Genomic DNA, 16,481 nt, shown 5'->3' on the forward strand with positions numbered 1-16,481 from the left:
AACCACGATGGCCCGCGCCCAGGGGTTAAAAGCTAGCTCCGCAAACGGAATAAGTCAGTCGCGTTTCTCGAGAGTCCCCCTGCCGATGCTACGTACTGGAAGCAAAGGGCGGCGGTATGTAGCTCGCGCTGCTTTGTATTTTCTTTTTCGTTTTCTTTTGCGAGAGTGATGACCCCGCCGTGTCGAAATGTTAACTGCGAAGCATGCAGAACCACGATGGCCCGCGCCCAGGGGTTAAAAGCTAGCTCCGCTAACGGAATAAGTCAGTCGCGTTTCTCGAGAGTCCCCCTGCCGATGCTACGTACTGGAAGCAAAGGGCGGCGGTATGTAGCTCGCGCTGCTTTCTATTTTCTTTTTCGTTTTCTTTTGCGAGAGTGATGACCCCGCCGTGTCGAAATGTTAACTGCGAAGCATGCAGAACCACGATGGCCCGCGCCCAGGGGTTAAAAGCTAGCTCCGCAAACGGAATAAGTCAGTCGCGTTTCTCGAGGGTCCCCCTGCCGATGCTGCGTACTGGAAGCAAAGGGCGGCGGTATGTAGCTCGCGCTGCTTTCTTTTTTTCTTTTTCGTTTTCTTTTGCGAGAGTGATGACCCCGCCGTGTCGAAATGTTAACTGCGAAGCATGCAGAACCACGATGGCCCGCGCCCAGGGGTTAAAAGCTAGCTCCGCAAACGGAATAAGTCAGTCGCGTTTCTCGAGAGTCCCCCTGCCGATGCTACGTACTGGAAGCAAAGGGCGGCGGTATGTAGCTCGCGCTGCTTTCTATTTTCTTTTTCGTTTTCTTTTGCGAGAGTGATGACCCCGCCGTGTCGAAATGTTAACTGCGAAGCATGCAGAACCACGATGGCCCGCGCCCAGGGGTTAAAAGCTAGCTCCGCAAACGGAATAAGTCAGTCGCGTTTCTCGAGAGTCCCCCTGCCGATGCTACGTACTGGAAGCAAAGGGCGGCGGTATGTAGCTCGCGCTGCTTTCTTTTTTTCTTTTTCGTTTTCTTTTGCGAGAGTGATGACCCCGCCTTGTCGAAATGTTAACTGCGAAGCATGCAGAACCACGATGGCCCGCGCCCAGGGGTTAAAAGCTAGCTCCGCAAACGGAATAAGTCAGTCGCGTTTCTCGAGAGTCCCCCTGCCGATGCTACGTACTGGAAGCAAAGGGCGGCGGTAGGTAGCTCGCGCTGCTTTGTATTTTCTTTTTCGTTTTCTTTTGCGAGAGTGATGACCCCGCCGTGTCGAAATGTTAACTGCGAAGCATGCAGAACCACGATGGCCCGCGCCCAGGGGTTAAAAGCTAGCTCCGCAAACGGAATAAGTCAGTCGCGTTTCTCGAGAGTCCCCCTGCCGATGCTACGTACTGGAAGCAAAGGGCGGCGGTATGTAGCTCGCGCTGCTTTCTATTTTCTTTTTCGTTTTCTTTTGCGAGAGTGATGACCCCGCCGTGTCGAAATGTTAACTGCGAAGCATGCAGAACCACGATGGCCCGCGCCCAGGGGTTAAAAGCTAGCTCCGCAAACGGAATAAGTCAGTCGCGTTTCTCGAGAGTCCCCCTGCCGATGCTGCGTACTGGAAGCAAAGGGCGGCGGTATGTAGCTCGCGCTGCTTTCTGTTTTCTTTTTCGTTTTCTTTTGCGAGAGTGATGACCCCGCCGTGTCGAAATGTTAACTGCGAAGCATGCAGAACCACGATGGCCCGCGCCCAGGGGTTAAAAGCTAGCTCCGCAAACGGAATAAGTCAGTCGCGTTTCTCGAGAGTCCCCCTGCCGATGCTACGTACTGGAAGCAAAGGGCGGCGGTATGTAGCTCGCGCTGCTTTCTATTTTCTTTTTCGTTTTCTTTTGCGAGAGTGATGACCCCGCCGTGTCGAAATGTTAACTGCGAAGCATGCAGAACCACGATGGCCCGCGCCCAGGGGTTAAAAGCTAGCTCCGCAAACGGAATAAGTCAGTCGCGTTTCTCGAGGGTCCCCCTGCCGATGCTACGTACTGGAAGCAAAGGGCGGCGGTATGTAGCTCGCGCTGCTTTCTATTTTCTTTTTCGTTTTCTTTTGCGAGAGTGATGACCCCGCCGTGTCGAAATGTTAACTGCGAAGCATGCAGAACCACGATGGCCCGCGCCCAGGGGTTAAAAGCTAGCTCCGCAAACGGAATAAGTCAGTCGCGTTTCTCGAGAGTCCCCCTGCCGATGCTACGTACTGGAAGCAAAGGGCGGCGGTATGTAGCTCGCGCTGCTTTGTATTTTCTTTTTCGTTTTCTTTTGCGAGAGTGATGACCCCGCCGTGTCGAAATGTTAACTGCGAAGCATGCAGAACCACGATGGCCCGCGCCCAGGGGTTAAAAGCTAGCTCCGCAAACGGAATAAGTCAGTCGCGTTTCTCGAGAGTCCCCCTGCCGATGCTACGTACTGGAAGCAAAGGGCGGCGGTATGTAGCTCGCGCTGCTTTCTATTTTCTTTTTCGTTTTCTTTTGCGAGAGTGATGACCCCGCCGTGTCGAAATGTTAACTGCGAAGCATGCAGAACCACGATGGCCCGCGCCCAGGGGTTAAAAGCTAGCTCCGCAAACGGAATAAGTCAGTCGCGTTTCTCGAGGGTCCCCCTGCCGATGCTGCGTACTGGAAGCAAAGGGCGGCGGTATGTAGCTCGCGCTGCTTTCTATTTTCTTTTTCGTTTTCTTTTGCGAGAGTGATGACCCCGCCGTGTCGAAATGTTAACTGCGAAGCATGCAGAACCACGATGGCCCGCGCCCAGGGGTTAAAAGCTAGCTCCGCAAACGGAATAAGTCAGTCGCGTTTCTCGAGGGTCCCCCTGCCGATGCTGCGTACTGGAAGCAAAGGGCGGCGGTATGTAGCTCGCGCTGCTTTCTTTTTTTCTTTTTCGTTTTCTTTTGCGAGAGTGATGACCCCGCCGTGTCGAAATGTTAACTGCGAAGCATGCAGAACCACGATGGCCCGCGCCCAGGGGTTAAAAGCTAGCTCCGCAAACGGAATAAGTCAGTCGCGTTTCTCGAGGGTCCCCCTGCCGATGCTACGTACTGGAAGCAAAGGGCGGCGGTATGTAGCTCGCGCTGCTTTCTATTTTCTTTTTCGTTTTCTTTTGCGAGAGTGATGACCCCGCCGTGTCGAAATGTTAACTGCGAAGCATGCAGAACCACGATGGCCCGCGCCCAGGGGTTAAAAGCTAGCTCCGCAAACGGAATAAGTCAGTCGCGTTTCTCGAGAGTCCCCCTGCCGATGCTACGTACTGGAAGCAAAGGGCGGCGGTATGTAGCTCGCGCTGCTTTCTATTTTCTTTTTCGTTTTCTTTTGCGAGAGTGATGACCCCGCCGTGTCGAAATGTTAACTGCGAAGCATGCAGAACCACGATGGCACGCGCCCAAGGGTTAAAAGCTAGCTCCGCAAACGGAATAAGTCAGTCGCGTTTCTCGAGGGTCCCCCTGCCGATGCTGCGTACTGGAAGCAAAGGGCGGCGGTATGTAGCTCGCGCTGCTTTCTTTTTTTCTTTTTCGTTTTCTTTTGCGAGAGTGATGACCCCGCCGTGTCGAAATGTTAACTGCGAAGCATGCAGAACCACGATGGCCCGCGCCCAGGGGTTAAAAGCTAGCTCCGCAAACGGAATAAGTCAGTCGCGTTTCTCGAGGGTCCCCCTGCCGATGCTGCGTACTGGAAGCAAAGGGCGGCGGTATGTAGCTCGCGCTGCTTTCTTTTTTTCTTTTTCGTTTTCTTTTGCGAGAGTGATGACCCCGCCGTGTCGAAATGTTAACTGCGAAGCATGCAGAACCACGATGGCCCGCGCCCAGGGGTTAAAAGCTAGCTCCGCAAACGGAATAAGTCAGTCGCGTTTCTCGAGGGTCCCCCTGCCGATGCTACGTACTGGAAGCAAAGGGCGGCGGTATGTAGCTCGCGCTGCTTTCTATTTTCTTTTTCGTTTTCTTTTGCGAGAGTGATGACCCCGCCGTGTCGAAATGTTAACTGCGAAGCATGCAGAACCACGATGGCCCGCGCCCAGGGGTTAAAAGCTAGCTCCGCAAACGGAATAAGTCAGTCGCGTTTCTCGAGGGTCCCCCTGCCGATGCTGCGTACTGGAAGCAAAGGGCGGCGGTATGTAGCTCGCGCTGCTTTCTTTTTTTCTTTTTCGTTTTCTTTTGCGAGAGTGATGACCCCGCCGTGTCGAAATGTTAACTGCGAAGCATGCAGAACCACGATGGCCCGCGCCCAGGGGTTAAAAGCTAGCTCCGCAAACGGAATAAGTCAGTCGCGTTTCTCGAGGGTCCCCCAGCCGATGCTGCGTACTGGAAGCAAAGGGCGGCGGTATGTAGCTCGCGCTGCTTTCTTTTTTTCTTTTTCGTTTTCTTTTGCGAGAGTGATGACCCCGCCGTGTCGAAATGTTAACTGCGAAGCATGCAGAACCACGATGGCCCGCGCCCAGGGGTTAAAAGCTAGCTCCGCAAACGGAATAAGTCAGTCGCGTTTCTCGAGAGTCCCCCTGCCGATGCTACGTACTGGAAGCAAAGGGCGGCGGTATGTAGCTCGCGCTGCTTTGTATTTTCTTTTTCGTTTTCTTTTGCGAGAGTGATGACCCCGCCGTGTCGAAATGTTAACTGCGAAGCATGCAGAACCACGATGGCCCGCGCCCAGGGGTTAAAAGCTAGCTCCGCTAACGGAATAAGTCAGTCGCGTTTCTCGAGAGTCCCCCTGCCGATGCTACGTACTGGAAGCAAAGGGCGGCGGTATGTAGCTCGCGCTGCTTTCTATTTTCTTTTTCGTTTTCTTTTGCGAGAGTGATGACCCCGCCGTGTCGAAATGTTAACTGCGAAGCATGCAGAACCACGATGGCCCGCGCCCAGGGGTTAAAAGCTAGCTCCGCAAACGGAATAAGTCAGTCGCGTTTCTCGAGGGTCCCCCTGCCGATGCTGCGTACTGGAAGCAAAGGGCGGCGGTATGTAGCTCGCGCTGCTTTCTTTTTTTCTTTTTCGTTTTCTTTTGCGAGAGTGATGACCCCGCCGTGTCGAAATGTTAACTGCGAAGCATGCAGAACCACGATGGCCCGCGCCCAGGGGTTAAAAGCTAGCTCCGCAAACGGAATAAGTCAGTCGCGTTTCTCGAGAGTCCCCCTGCCGATGCTACGTACTGGAAGCAAAGGGCGGCGGTATGTAGCTCGCGCTGCTTTGTATTTTCTTTTTCGTTTTCTTTTGCGAGAGTGATGACCCCGCCGTGTCGAAATGTTAACTGCGAAGCATGCAGAACCACGATGGCCCGCGCCCAGGGGTTAAAAGCTAGCTCCGCTAACGGAATAAGTCAGTCGCGTTTCTCGAGAGTCCCCCTGCCGATGCTACGTACTGGAAGCAAAGGGCGGCGGTATGTAGCTCGCGCTGCTTTCTATTTTCTTTTTCGTTTTCTTTTGCGAGAGTGATGACCCCGCCGTGTCGAAATGTTAACTGCGAAGCATGCAGAACCACGATGGCCCGCGCCCAGGGGTTAAAAGCTAGCTCCGCAAACGGAATAAGTCAGTCGCGTTTCTCGAGGGTCCCCCTGCCGATGCTGCGTACTGGAAGCAAAGGGCGGCGGTATGTAGCTCGCGCTGCTTTCTTTTTTTCTTTTTCGTTTTCTTTTGCGAGAGTGATGACCCCGCCGTGTCGAAATGTTAACTGCGAAGCATGCAGAACCACGATGGCCCGCGCCCAGGGGTTAAAAGCTAGCTCCGCAAACGGAATAAGTCAGTCGCGTTTCTCGAGAGTCCCCCTGCCGATGCTACGTACTGGAAGCAAAGGGCGGCGGTATGTAGCTCGCGCTGCTTTGTATTTTCTTTTTCGTTTTCTTTTGCGAGAGTGATGACCCCGCCGTGTCGAAATGTTAACTGCGAAGCATGCAGAACCACGATGGCCCGCGCCCAGGGGTTAAAAGCTAGCTCCGCAAACGGAATAAGTCAGTCGCGTTTCTCGAGAGTCCCCCTGCCGATGCTACGTACTGGAAGCAAAGGGCGGCGGTATGTAGCTCGCGCTGCTTTCTTTTTTTCTTTTTCGTTTTCTTTTGCGAGAGTGATGACCCCGCCTTGTCGAAATGTTAACTGCGAAGCATGCAGAACCACGATGGCCCGCGCCCAGGGGTTAAAAGCTAGCTCCGCAAACGGAATAAGTCAGTCGCGTTTCTCGAGAGTCCCCCTGCCGATGCTACGTACTGGAAGCAAAGGGCGGCGGTATGTAGCTCGCGCTGCTTTGTATTTTCTTTTTCGTTTTCTTTTGCGAGAGTGATGACCCCGCCGTGTCGAAATGTTAACTGCGAAGCATGCAGAACCACGATGGCCCGCGCCCAGGGGTTAAAAGCTAGCTCCGCAAACGGAATAAGTCAGTCGCGTTTCTCGAGAGTCCCCCTGCCGATGCTACGTACTGGAAGCAAAGGGCGGCGGTATGTAGCTCGCGCTGCTTTCTATTTTCTTTTTCGTTTTCTTTTGCGAGAGTGATGACCCCGCCGTGTCGAAATGTTAACTGCGAAGCATGCAGAACCACGATGGCCCGCGCCCAGGGGTTAAAAGCTAGCTCCGCAAACGGAATAAGTCAGTCGCGTTTCTCGAGAGTCCCCCTGCCGATGCTGCGTACTGGAAGCAAAGGGCGGCGGTATGTAGCTCGCGCTGCTTTCTGTTTTCTTTTTCGTTTTCTTTTGCGAGAGTGATGACCCCGCCGTGTCGAAATGTTAACTGCGAAGCATGCAGAACCACGATGGCCCGCGCCCAGGGGTTAAAAGCTAGCTCCGCAAACGGAATAAGTCAGTCGCGTTTCTCGAGAGTCCCCCTGCCGATGCTACGTACTGGAAGCAAAGGGCGGCGGTATGTAGCTCGCGCTGCTTTCTATTTTCTTTTTCGTTTTCTTTTGCGAGAGTGATGACCCCGCCGTGTCGAAATGTTAACTGCGAAGCATGCAGAACCACGATGGCCCGCGCCCAGGGGTTAAAAGCTAGCTCCGCAAACGGAATAAGTCAGTCGCGTTTCTCGAGGGTCCCCCTGCCGATGCTACGTACTGGAAGCAAAGGGCGGCGGTATGTAGCTCGCGCTGCTTTCTATTTTCTTTTTCGTTTTCTTTTGCGAGAGTGATGACCCCGCCGTGTCGAAATGTTAACTGCGAAGCATGCAGAACCACGATGGCCCGCGCCCAGGGGTTAAAAGCTAGCTCCGCAAACGGAATAAGTCAGTCGCGTTTCTCGAGAGTCCCCCTGCCGATGCTACGTACTGGAAGCAAAGGGCGGCGGTATGTAGCTCGCGCTGCTTTGTATTTTCTTTTTCGTTTTCTTTTGCGAGAGTGATGACCCCGCCGTGTCGAAATGTTAACTGCGAAGCATGCAGAACCACGATGGCCCGCGCCCAGGGGTTAAAAGCTAGCTCCGCAAACGGAATAAGTCAGTCGCGTTTCTCGAGAGTCCCCCTGCCGATGCTACGTACTGGAAGCAAAGGGCGGCGGTATGTAGCTCGCGCTGCTTTCTATTTTCTTTTTCGTTTTCTTTTGCGAGAGTGATGACCCCGCCGTGTCGAAATGTTAACTGCGAAGCATGCAGAACCACGATGGCCCGCGCCCAGGGGTTAAAAGCTAGCTCCGCAAACGGAATAAGTCAGTCGCGTTTCTCGAGGGTCCCCCTGCCGATGCTGCGTACTGGAAGCAAAGGGCGGCGGTATGTAGCTCGCGCTGCTTTCTATTTTCTTTTTCGTTTTCTTTTGCGAGAGTGATGACCCCGCCGTGTCGAAATGTTAACTGCGAAGCATGCAGAACCACGATGGCCCGCGCCCAGGGGTTAAAAGCTAGCTCCGCAAACGGAATAAGTCAGTCGCGTTTCTCGAGGGTCCCCCTGCCGATGCTGCGTACTGGAAGCAAAGGGCGGCGGTATGTAGCTCGCGCTGCTTTCTTTTTTTCTTTTTCGTTTTCTTTTGCGAGAGTGATGACCCCGCCGTGTCGAAATGTTAACTGCGAAGCATGCAGAACCACGATGGCCCGCGCCCAGGGGTTAAAAGCTAGCTCCGCAAACGGAATAAGTCAGTCGCGTTTCTCGAGGGTCCCCCTGCCGATGCTACGTACTGGAAGCAAAGGGCGGCGGTATGTAGCTCGCGCTGCTTTCTATTTTCTTTTTCGTTTTCTTTTGCGAGAGTGATGACCCCGCCGTGTCGAAATGTTAACTGCGAAGCATGCAGAACCACGATGGCCCGCGCCCAGGGGTTAAAAGCTAGCTCCGCAAACGGAATAAGTCAGTCGCGTTTCTCGAGAGTCCCCCTGCCGATGCTACGTACTGGAAGCAAAGGGCGGCGGTATGTAGCTCGCGCTGCTTTCTATTTTCTTTTTCGTTTTCTTTTGCGAGAGTGATGACCCCGCCGTGTCGAAATGTTAACTGCGAAGCATGCAGAACCACGATGGCACGCGCCCAAGGGTTAAAAGCTAGCTCCGCAAACGGAATAAGTCAGTCGCGTTTCTCGAGGGTCCCCCTGCCGATGCTGCGTACTGGAAGCAAAGGGCGGCGGTATGTAGCTCGCGCTGCTTTCTTTTTTTCTTTTTCGTTTTCTTTTGCGAGAGTGATGACCCCGCCGTGTCGAAATGTTAACTGCGAAGCATGCAGAACCACGATGGCCCGCGCCCAGGGGTTAAAAGCTAGCTCCGCAAACGGAATAAGTCAGTCGCGTTTCTCGAGGGTCCCCCTGCCGATGCTGCGTACTGGAAGCAAAGGGCGGCGGTATGTAGCTCGCGCTGCTTTCTTTTTTTCTTTTTCGTTTTCTTTTGCGAGAGTGATGACCCCGCCGTGTCGAAATGTTAACTGCGAAGCATGCAGAACCACGATGGCCCGCGCCCAGGGGTTAAAAGCTAGCTCCGCAAACGGAATAAGTCAGTCGCGTTTCTCGAGGGTCCCCCTGCCGATGCTACGTACTGGAAGCAAAGGGCGGCGGTATGTAGCTCGCGCTGCTTTCTATTTTCTTTTTCGTTTTCTTTTGCGAGAGTGATGACCCCGCCGTGTCGAAATGTTAACTGCGAAGCATGCAGAACCACGATGGCCCGCGCCCAGGGGTTAAAAGCTAGCTCCGCAAACGGAATAAGTCAGTCGCGTTTCTCGAGGGTCCCCCTGCCGATGCTGCGTACTGGAAGCAAAGGGCGGCGGTATGTAGCTCGCGCTGCTTTCTTTTTTTCTTTTTCGTTTTCTTTTGCGAGAGTGATGACCCCGCCGTGTCGAAATGTTAACTGCGAAGCATGCAGAACCACGATGGCCCGCGCCCAGGGGTTAAAAGCTAGCTCCGCAAACGGAATAAGTCAGTCGCGTTTCTCGAGGGTCCCCCAGCCGATGCTGCGTACTGGAAGCAAAGGGCGGCGGTATGTAGCTCGCGCTGCTTTCTTTTTTTCTTTTTCGTTTTCTTTTGCGAGAGTGATGACCCCGCCGTGTCGAAATGTTAACTGCGAAGCATGCAGAACCACGATGGCCCGCGCCCAGGGGTTAAAAGCTAGCTCCGCAAACGGAATAAGTCAGTCGCGTTTCTCGAGAGTCCCCCTGCCGATGCTACGTACTGGAAGCAAAGGGCGGCGGTATGTAGCTCGCGCTGCTTTGTATTTTCTTTTTCGTTTTCTTTTGCGAGAGTGATGACCCCGCCGTGTCGAAATGTTAACTGCGAAGCATGCAGAACCACGATGGCCCGCGCCCAGGGGTTAAAAGCTAGCTCCGCTAACGGAATAAGTCAGTCGCGTTTCTCGAGAGTCCCCCTGCCGATGCTACGTACTGGAAGCAAAGGGCGGCGGTATGTAGCTCGCGCTGCTTTCTATTTTCTTTTTCGTTTTCTTTTGCGAGAGTGATGACCCCGCCGTGTCGAAATGTTAACTGCGAAGCATGCAGAACCACGATGGCCCGCGCCCAGGGGTTAAAAGCTAGCTCCGCAAACGGAATAAGTCAGTCGCGTTTCTCGAGGGTCCCCCTGCCGATGCTGCGTACTGGAAGCAAAGGGCGGCGGTATGTAGCTCGCACTGCTTTCTTTTTTTCTTTTTCGTTTTCTTTTGCGAGAGTGATGACCCCGCCGTGTCGAAACGTTAACTGCGAAGCATGCAGAACCACGATGGCCCGCGCCCAGGGGTTAAAAGCTAGCTCCGCAAACGGAATAAGTCAGTCGCGTTTCTCGAGAGTCCCCCTGCCGATGCTACGTACTGGAAGCAAAGGGCGGCGGTATGTAGCTCGCGCTGCTTTCTATTTTCTTTTTCGTTTTCTTTTGCGAGAGTGATGACCCCGCCGTGTCGAAATGTTAACTGCGAAGCATGCAGAACCACGATGGCCCGCGCCCAGGGGTTAAAAGCTAGCTCCGCAAACGGAATAAGTCAGTCGCGTTTCTCGAGAGTCCCCCTGCCGATGCTACGTACTGGAAGCAAAGGGCGGCGGTATGTAGCTCGCGCTGCTTTGTATTTTCTTTTTCGTTTTCTTTTGCGAGAGTGATGACCCCGCCGTGTCGAAATGTTAACTGCGAAGCATGCAGAACCACGATGGCCCGCGCCCAGGGGTTAAAAGCTAGCTCCGCAAACGGAATAAGTCAGTCGCGTTTCTCGAGAGTCCCCCTGCCGATGCTACGTACTGGAAGCAAAGGGCGGCGGTATGTAGCTCGCGCTGCTTTGTATTTTCTTTTTCGTTTTCTTTTGCGAGAGTGATGACCCCGCCGTGTCGAAATGTTAACTGCGAAGCATGCAGAACCACGATGGCCCGCGCCCAGGGGTTAAAAGCTAGCTCCGCTAACGGAATAAGTCAGTCGCGTTTCTCGAGAGTCCCCCTGCCGATGCTACGTACTGGAAGCAAAGGGCGGCGGTATGTAGCTCGCGCTGCTTTGTATTTTCTTTTTCGTTTTCTTTTGCGAGAGTGATGACCCCGCCGTGTCGAAATGTTAACTGCGAAGCATGCAGAACCACGATGGCCCGCGCCCAGGGGTTAAAAGCTAGCTCCGCTAACGGAATAAGTCAGTCGCGTTTCTCGAGAGTCCCCCTGCCGATGCTACGTACTGGAAGCAAAGGGCGGCGGTATGTAGCTCGCGCTGCTTTCTATTTTTTTTTTCGTTTTCTTTTGCGAGAGTGATGACCCCGCCGTGTCGAAATGTTAACTGCGAAGCATGCAGAACCACGATGGCCCGCGCCCAGGGGTTAAAAGCTAGCTCCGCAAACGGAATAAGTCAGTCGCGTTTCTCGAGAGTCCCCCTGCCGATGCCACGTACTGGAAGCAAAGGGCGGCGGTATGTAGCTCGCGCTGCTTTCTTTTTTTCTTTTTCGTTTTCTTTTGCGAGAGTGATGACCCCGCCGTGTCGAAATGTTAACTGCGAAGCATGCAGAACCACGATGGCCCGCGCCCAGGGGTTAAAAGCTAGCTCCGCAAACGGAATAAGTCAGTCGCGTTTCTCGAGAGTCCCCCTGCCGATGCTACGTACTGGAAGCAAAGGGCGGCGGTATGTAGCTCGCGCTGCTTTCTATTTTCTTTTTCGTTTTCTTTTGCGAGAGTGATGACCCCGCCGTGTCGAAATGTTAACTGCGAAGCATGCAGAACCACGATGGCCCGCGCCCAGGGGTTAAAAGCTAGCTCCGCAAACGGAATAAGTCAGTCGCGTTTCTCGAGGGTCCCCCTGCCGATGCTGCGTACTGGAAGCAAAGGGCGGCGGTATGTAGCTCGCGCTGCTTTCTATTTTCTTTTTCGTTTTCTTTTGCGAGAGTGATGACCCCGCCGTGTCGAAATGTTAACTGCGAAGCATGCAGAACCACGATGGCCCGCGCCCAGGGGTTAAAAGCTAGCTCCGCAAACGGAATAAGTCAGTCGCGTTTCTCGAGAGTCCCCCTGCCGATGCTACGTACTGGAAGCAAAGGGCGGCGGTATGTAGCTCGCGCTGCTTTCTATTTTCTTTTTCGTTTTCTTTTGCGAGAGTGATGACCCCGCCGTGTCGAAATGTTAACTGCGAAGCATGCAGAACCACGATGGCCCGCGCCCAGGGGTTAAAAGCTAGCTCCGCAAACGGAATAAGTCAGTCGCGTTTCTCGAGAGTCCCCCTGCCGATGCTACGTACTGGAAGCAAAGGGCGGCGGTATGTAGCTCGCGCTGCTTTCTTTTTTTCTTTTTCGTTTTCTTTTGCGAGAGTGATGACCCCGCCGTGTCGAAATGTTAACTGCGAAGCATGCAGAACCACGATGGCCCGCGCCCAGGGGTTAAAAGCTAGCTCCGCAAACGGAATAAGTCAGTCGCGTTTCTCGAGAGTCCCCCTGCCGATGCTACGTACTGGAAGCAAAGGGCGGCGGTATGTAGCTCGCGCTGCTTTCTATTTTCTTTTTCGTTTTCTTTTGCGAGAGTGGTGACCCCGCCGTGTCGAAATGTTAACTGCGAAGCATGCAGAACCACGATGGCCCGCGCCCAGGGGTTAAAAGCTAGCTCCGCAAACGGAATAAGTCAGTCGCGTTTCTCGAGGGTCCCCCTGCCGATGCTGCGTACTGGAAGCAAAGGGCGGCGGTATGTAGCTCGCGCTGCTTTCTATTTTCTTTTTCGTTTTCTTTTGCGAGAGTGATGACCCCGCCGTGTCGAAATGTTAACTGCGAAGCATGCAGAACCACGATGGCCCGCGCCCAGGGGTTAAAAGCTAGCTCCGCAAACGGAATAAGTCAGTCGCGTTTCTCGAGAGTCCCCCTGCCGATGCTACGTACTGGAAGCAAAGGGCGGCGGTATGTAGCTCGCGCTGCTTTGTATTTTCTTTTTCGTTTTCTTTTGCGAGAGTGATGACCCCGCCGTGTCGAAATGTTAACTGCGAAGCATGCAGAACCACGATGGCCCGCGCCCAGGGGTTAAAAGCTAGCTCCGCAAACGGAATAAGTCAGTCGCGTTTCTCGAGAGTCCCCCTGCCGATGCTACGTACTGGAAGCAAAGGGCGGCGGTATGTAGCTCGCGCTGCTTTCTATTTTCTTTTTCGTTTTCTTTTGCGAGAGTGATGACCCCGCCGTGTCGAAATGTTAACTGCGAAGCATGCAGAACCACGATGGCCCGCGCCCAGGGGTTAAAAGCTAGCTCCGCAAACGGAATAAGTCAGTCGCGTTTCTCGAGGGTCCCCCTGCCGATGCTGCGTACTGGAAGCAAAGGGCGGCGGTATGTAGCTCGCGCTGCTTTCTATTTTCTTTTTCGTTTTCTTTTGCGAGAGTGATGACCCCGCCGTGTCGAAATGTTAACTGCGAAGCATGCAGAACCACGATGGCCCGCGCCCAGGGGTTAAAAGCTAGCTCCGCAAACGGAATAAGTCAGTCGCGTTTCTCGAGGGTCCCCCTGCCGATGCTGCGTACTGGAAGCAAAGGGCGGCGGTATGTAGCTCGCGCTGCTTTCTTTTTTCCTTTTTCGTTTTCTTTTGCGGGAGTGATGACCCCGCCGTGTCGAAATGTTAACTGCGAAGCATGCAGAACCACGATGGCCCGCGCCCAGGGGTTAAAAGCTAGCTCCGCAAACGGAATAAGTCAGTCGCGATTCTCGAGGGTCCCCCTGCCGATGCTACGTACTGGAAGCAAAGGGCGGCGGTATGTAGCTCGCGCTGCTTTGTATTTTCTTTTTCGTTTTCTTTTGCGAGAGTGATGACCCCGCCGTGTCGAAATGTTAACTGCGAAGCATGCAGAACCACGATGGCCCGCGCCCAGGGGTTAAAAGCTAGCTCCGCAAACGGAATAAGTCAGTCGCGTTTCTCGAGAGTCCCCCTGCCGATGCTACGTACTGGAAGCAAAGGGCGGCGGTATGTAGCTCGCGCTGCTTTCTATTTTCGTTTTCGTTTTCTTTTGCGAGAGTGATGACCCCGCCGTGTCGAAATGTTAACTGCGAAGCATGCAGAACCACGATGGCCCGCGCCCAGGGGTTAAAAGCTAGCTCCGCAAACGGAATAAGTCAGTCGCGTTTCTCGAGGGTCCCCCTGCCGATGCTGCGTACTGGAAGCAAAGGGCGGCGGTATGTAGCTCGCGCTGCTTTCTATTTTCTTTTTCGTTTTCTTTTGCGAGAGTGATCACCCCCCCGTGTCGAAATGTTAACTGCGAAGCATGCAGAACCACGATGGCCCGCGCCCAGGGGTTAAAAGCTAGCTCCGCAAACGGAATAAGTCAGTCGCGTTTCTCGAGGGTCCACCTGCCGATGCTGCGTACTGGAAGCAAAGGGCGGCGGTATGTAGCTCGCGCTGCTTTCTATTTTCTTTTTCGTTTTCTTTTGCGAGAGTGATGACCCCGCCGTGTCGAAATGTTAACTGCGAAGCATTCAGAACCACGATGGCCCGCGCCCAGGGGTTAAAAGCTAGCTCCGCAAACGGAATAAGTCAGTCGCGTTTCTCGAGGGTCCCCCTGCCGATGCTACGTACTGGAAGCAAAGGGCGGCGGTATGTAGCTCGCGCTGCTTTCTATTTTCTTTTTCGTTTTCTTTTGCGAGAGTGATGACCCCGCCGTGTCGAAATGTTAACTGCGAAGCATGCAGAACCACGATGGCCCGCGCCCAGGGGTTAAAAGCTAGCTCCGCAAACGGAATAAGTCAGTCGCGTTTCTCGAGAGTCCCCCTGCCGATGCTACGTACTGGAAGCAAAGGGCGGCGGTATGTAGCTCGCGCTGCTTTGTATTTTCTTTTTCGTTTTCTTTTGCGAGAGTGATGACCCCGCCGTGTCGAAATGTTAACTGCGAAGCATGCAGAACCACGATGGCCCGCGCCCAGGGGTTAAAAGCTAGCTCCGCAAACGGAATAAGTCAGTCGCGTTTCTCGAGAGTCCCCCTGCCGATGCTACGTACTGGAAGCAAAGGGCGGCGGTATGTAGCTCGCGCTGCTTTGTATTTTCTTTTTCGTTTTCTTTTGCGAGAGTGATGACCCCGCCGTGTCGAAATGTTAACTGCGAAGCATGCAGAACCACGATGGCCCGCGCCCAGGGGTTAAAAGCTAGCTCCGCTAACGGAATAAGTCAGTCGCGTTTCTCGAGAGTCCCCCTGCCGATGCTACGTACTGGAAGCAAAGGGCGGCGGTATGTAGCTCGCGCTGCTTTGTATTTTCTTTTTCGTTTTCTTTTGCGAGAGTGATGACCCCGCCGTGTCGAAATGTTAACTGCGAAGCATGCAGAACCACGATGGCCCGCGCCCAGGGGTTAAAAGCTAGCTCCGCTAACGGAATAAGTCAGTCGCGTTTCTCGAGAGTCCCCCTGCCGATGCTACGTACTGGAAGCAAAGGGCGGCGGTATGTAGCTCGCGCTGCTTTCTATTTTCTTTTTCGTTTTCTTTTGCGAGAGTGATGACCCCGCCGTGTCGAAATGTTAACTGCGAAGCATGCAGAACCACGATGGCCCGCGCCCCGGGGTTAAAAGCTAGCTCCGCAAACGGAATAAGTCAGTCGCGTTTCTCGAGAGTCCCCCTGCCGATGCTACGTACTGGAAGCAAAGGGCGGCGGTATGTAGCTCGCGCTGCTTTCTTTTTTTCTTTTTCGTTTTCTTTTGCGAGAGTGATGACCCCGCCGTGTCGAAATGTTAACTGCGAAGCATGCAGAACCACGATGGCCCGCGCCCAGGGGTTAAAAGCTAGCTCCGCAAACGGAATAAGTCAGTCGCGTTTCTCGAGGGTCCCCCTGCCGATGCTGCGTACTGGAAGCAAAGGGCGGCGGTATGTAGCTCGCGCTGCTTTCTATTTTCTTTTTCGTTTTCTTTTGCGAGAGTGATGACCCCGCCGTGTCGAAATGTTAACTGCGAAGCATGCAGAACCACGATGGCCCGCGCCCAGGGGTTAAAAGCTAGCTCCGCAAACGGAATAAGTCAGTCGCGTTTCTCGAGAGTCCCCCTGCCGATGCTACGTACTGGAAGCAAAGGGCGGCGGTATGTAGCTCGCGCTGCTTTCTTTTTTTCTTTTTCGTTTTCTTTTGCGAGAGTGATGACCCCGCCGTGTCGAAATGTTAACTGCGAAGCATGCAGAACCACGATGGCCCGCGCCCAGGGGTTAAAAGCTAGCTCCGCAAACGGAATAAGTCAGTCGCGTTTCTCGAGAGTCCCCCTGCCGATGCTACGTACTGGAAGCAAAGGGCGGCGGTATGTAGCTCGCGCTGCTTTCTATTTTCTTTTTCGTTTTCTTTTGCGAGAGTGATGACCCCGCCGTGTCGAAATGTTAACTGCGAAGCATGCAGAACCACGAGGGCCCGCGCCCAGGGGTTAAAAGCTAGCTCCGCAAACGGAATAAGTCAGTCGCGTTTCTCGAGGGTCCCCCTGCCGATGCTGCGTACTGGAAGCAAAGGGCGGCGGTATGTAGCTCGCGCTGCTTTCTATTTTCTTTTTCGTTTTCTTTTGCGAGAGTGATGACCCCGCCGTGTCGAAATGTTAACTGCGAAGCATGCAGAACCACGATGGCCCGCGCCCAGGGGTTAAAAGCTAGCTCCGCAAACGGAATAAGTCAGTCGCGTTTCTCGAGAGTCCCCCTGCCGATGCTACGTACTGGAAGCAAAGGGCGGCGGTATGTAGCTCGCGCTGCTTTCTATTTTCTTTTTCGTTTTCTTT

The sequence above is a fragment of the Haemaphysalis longicornis genome, unplaced genomic scaffold, assembly GCF_048455015.1.
Source record: "Haemaphysalis longicornis isolate Haplotype H1 unplaced genomic scaffold, Haemaphysalis longicornis Haplotype H1 scaffold_12, whole genome shotgun sequence".
In the NCBI taxonomy this organism is placed as follows: domain Eukaryota; kingdom Metazoa; phylum Arthropoda; class Arachnida; order Ixodida; family Ixodidae; genus Haemaphysalis; species Haemaphysalis longicornis.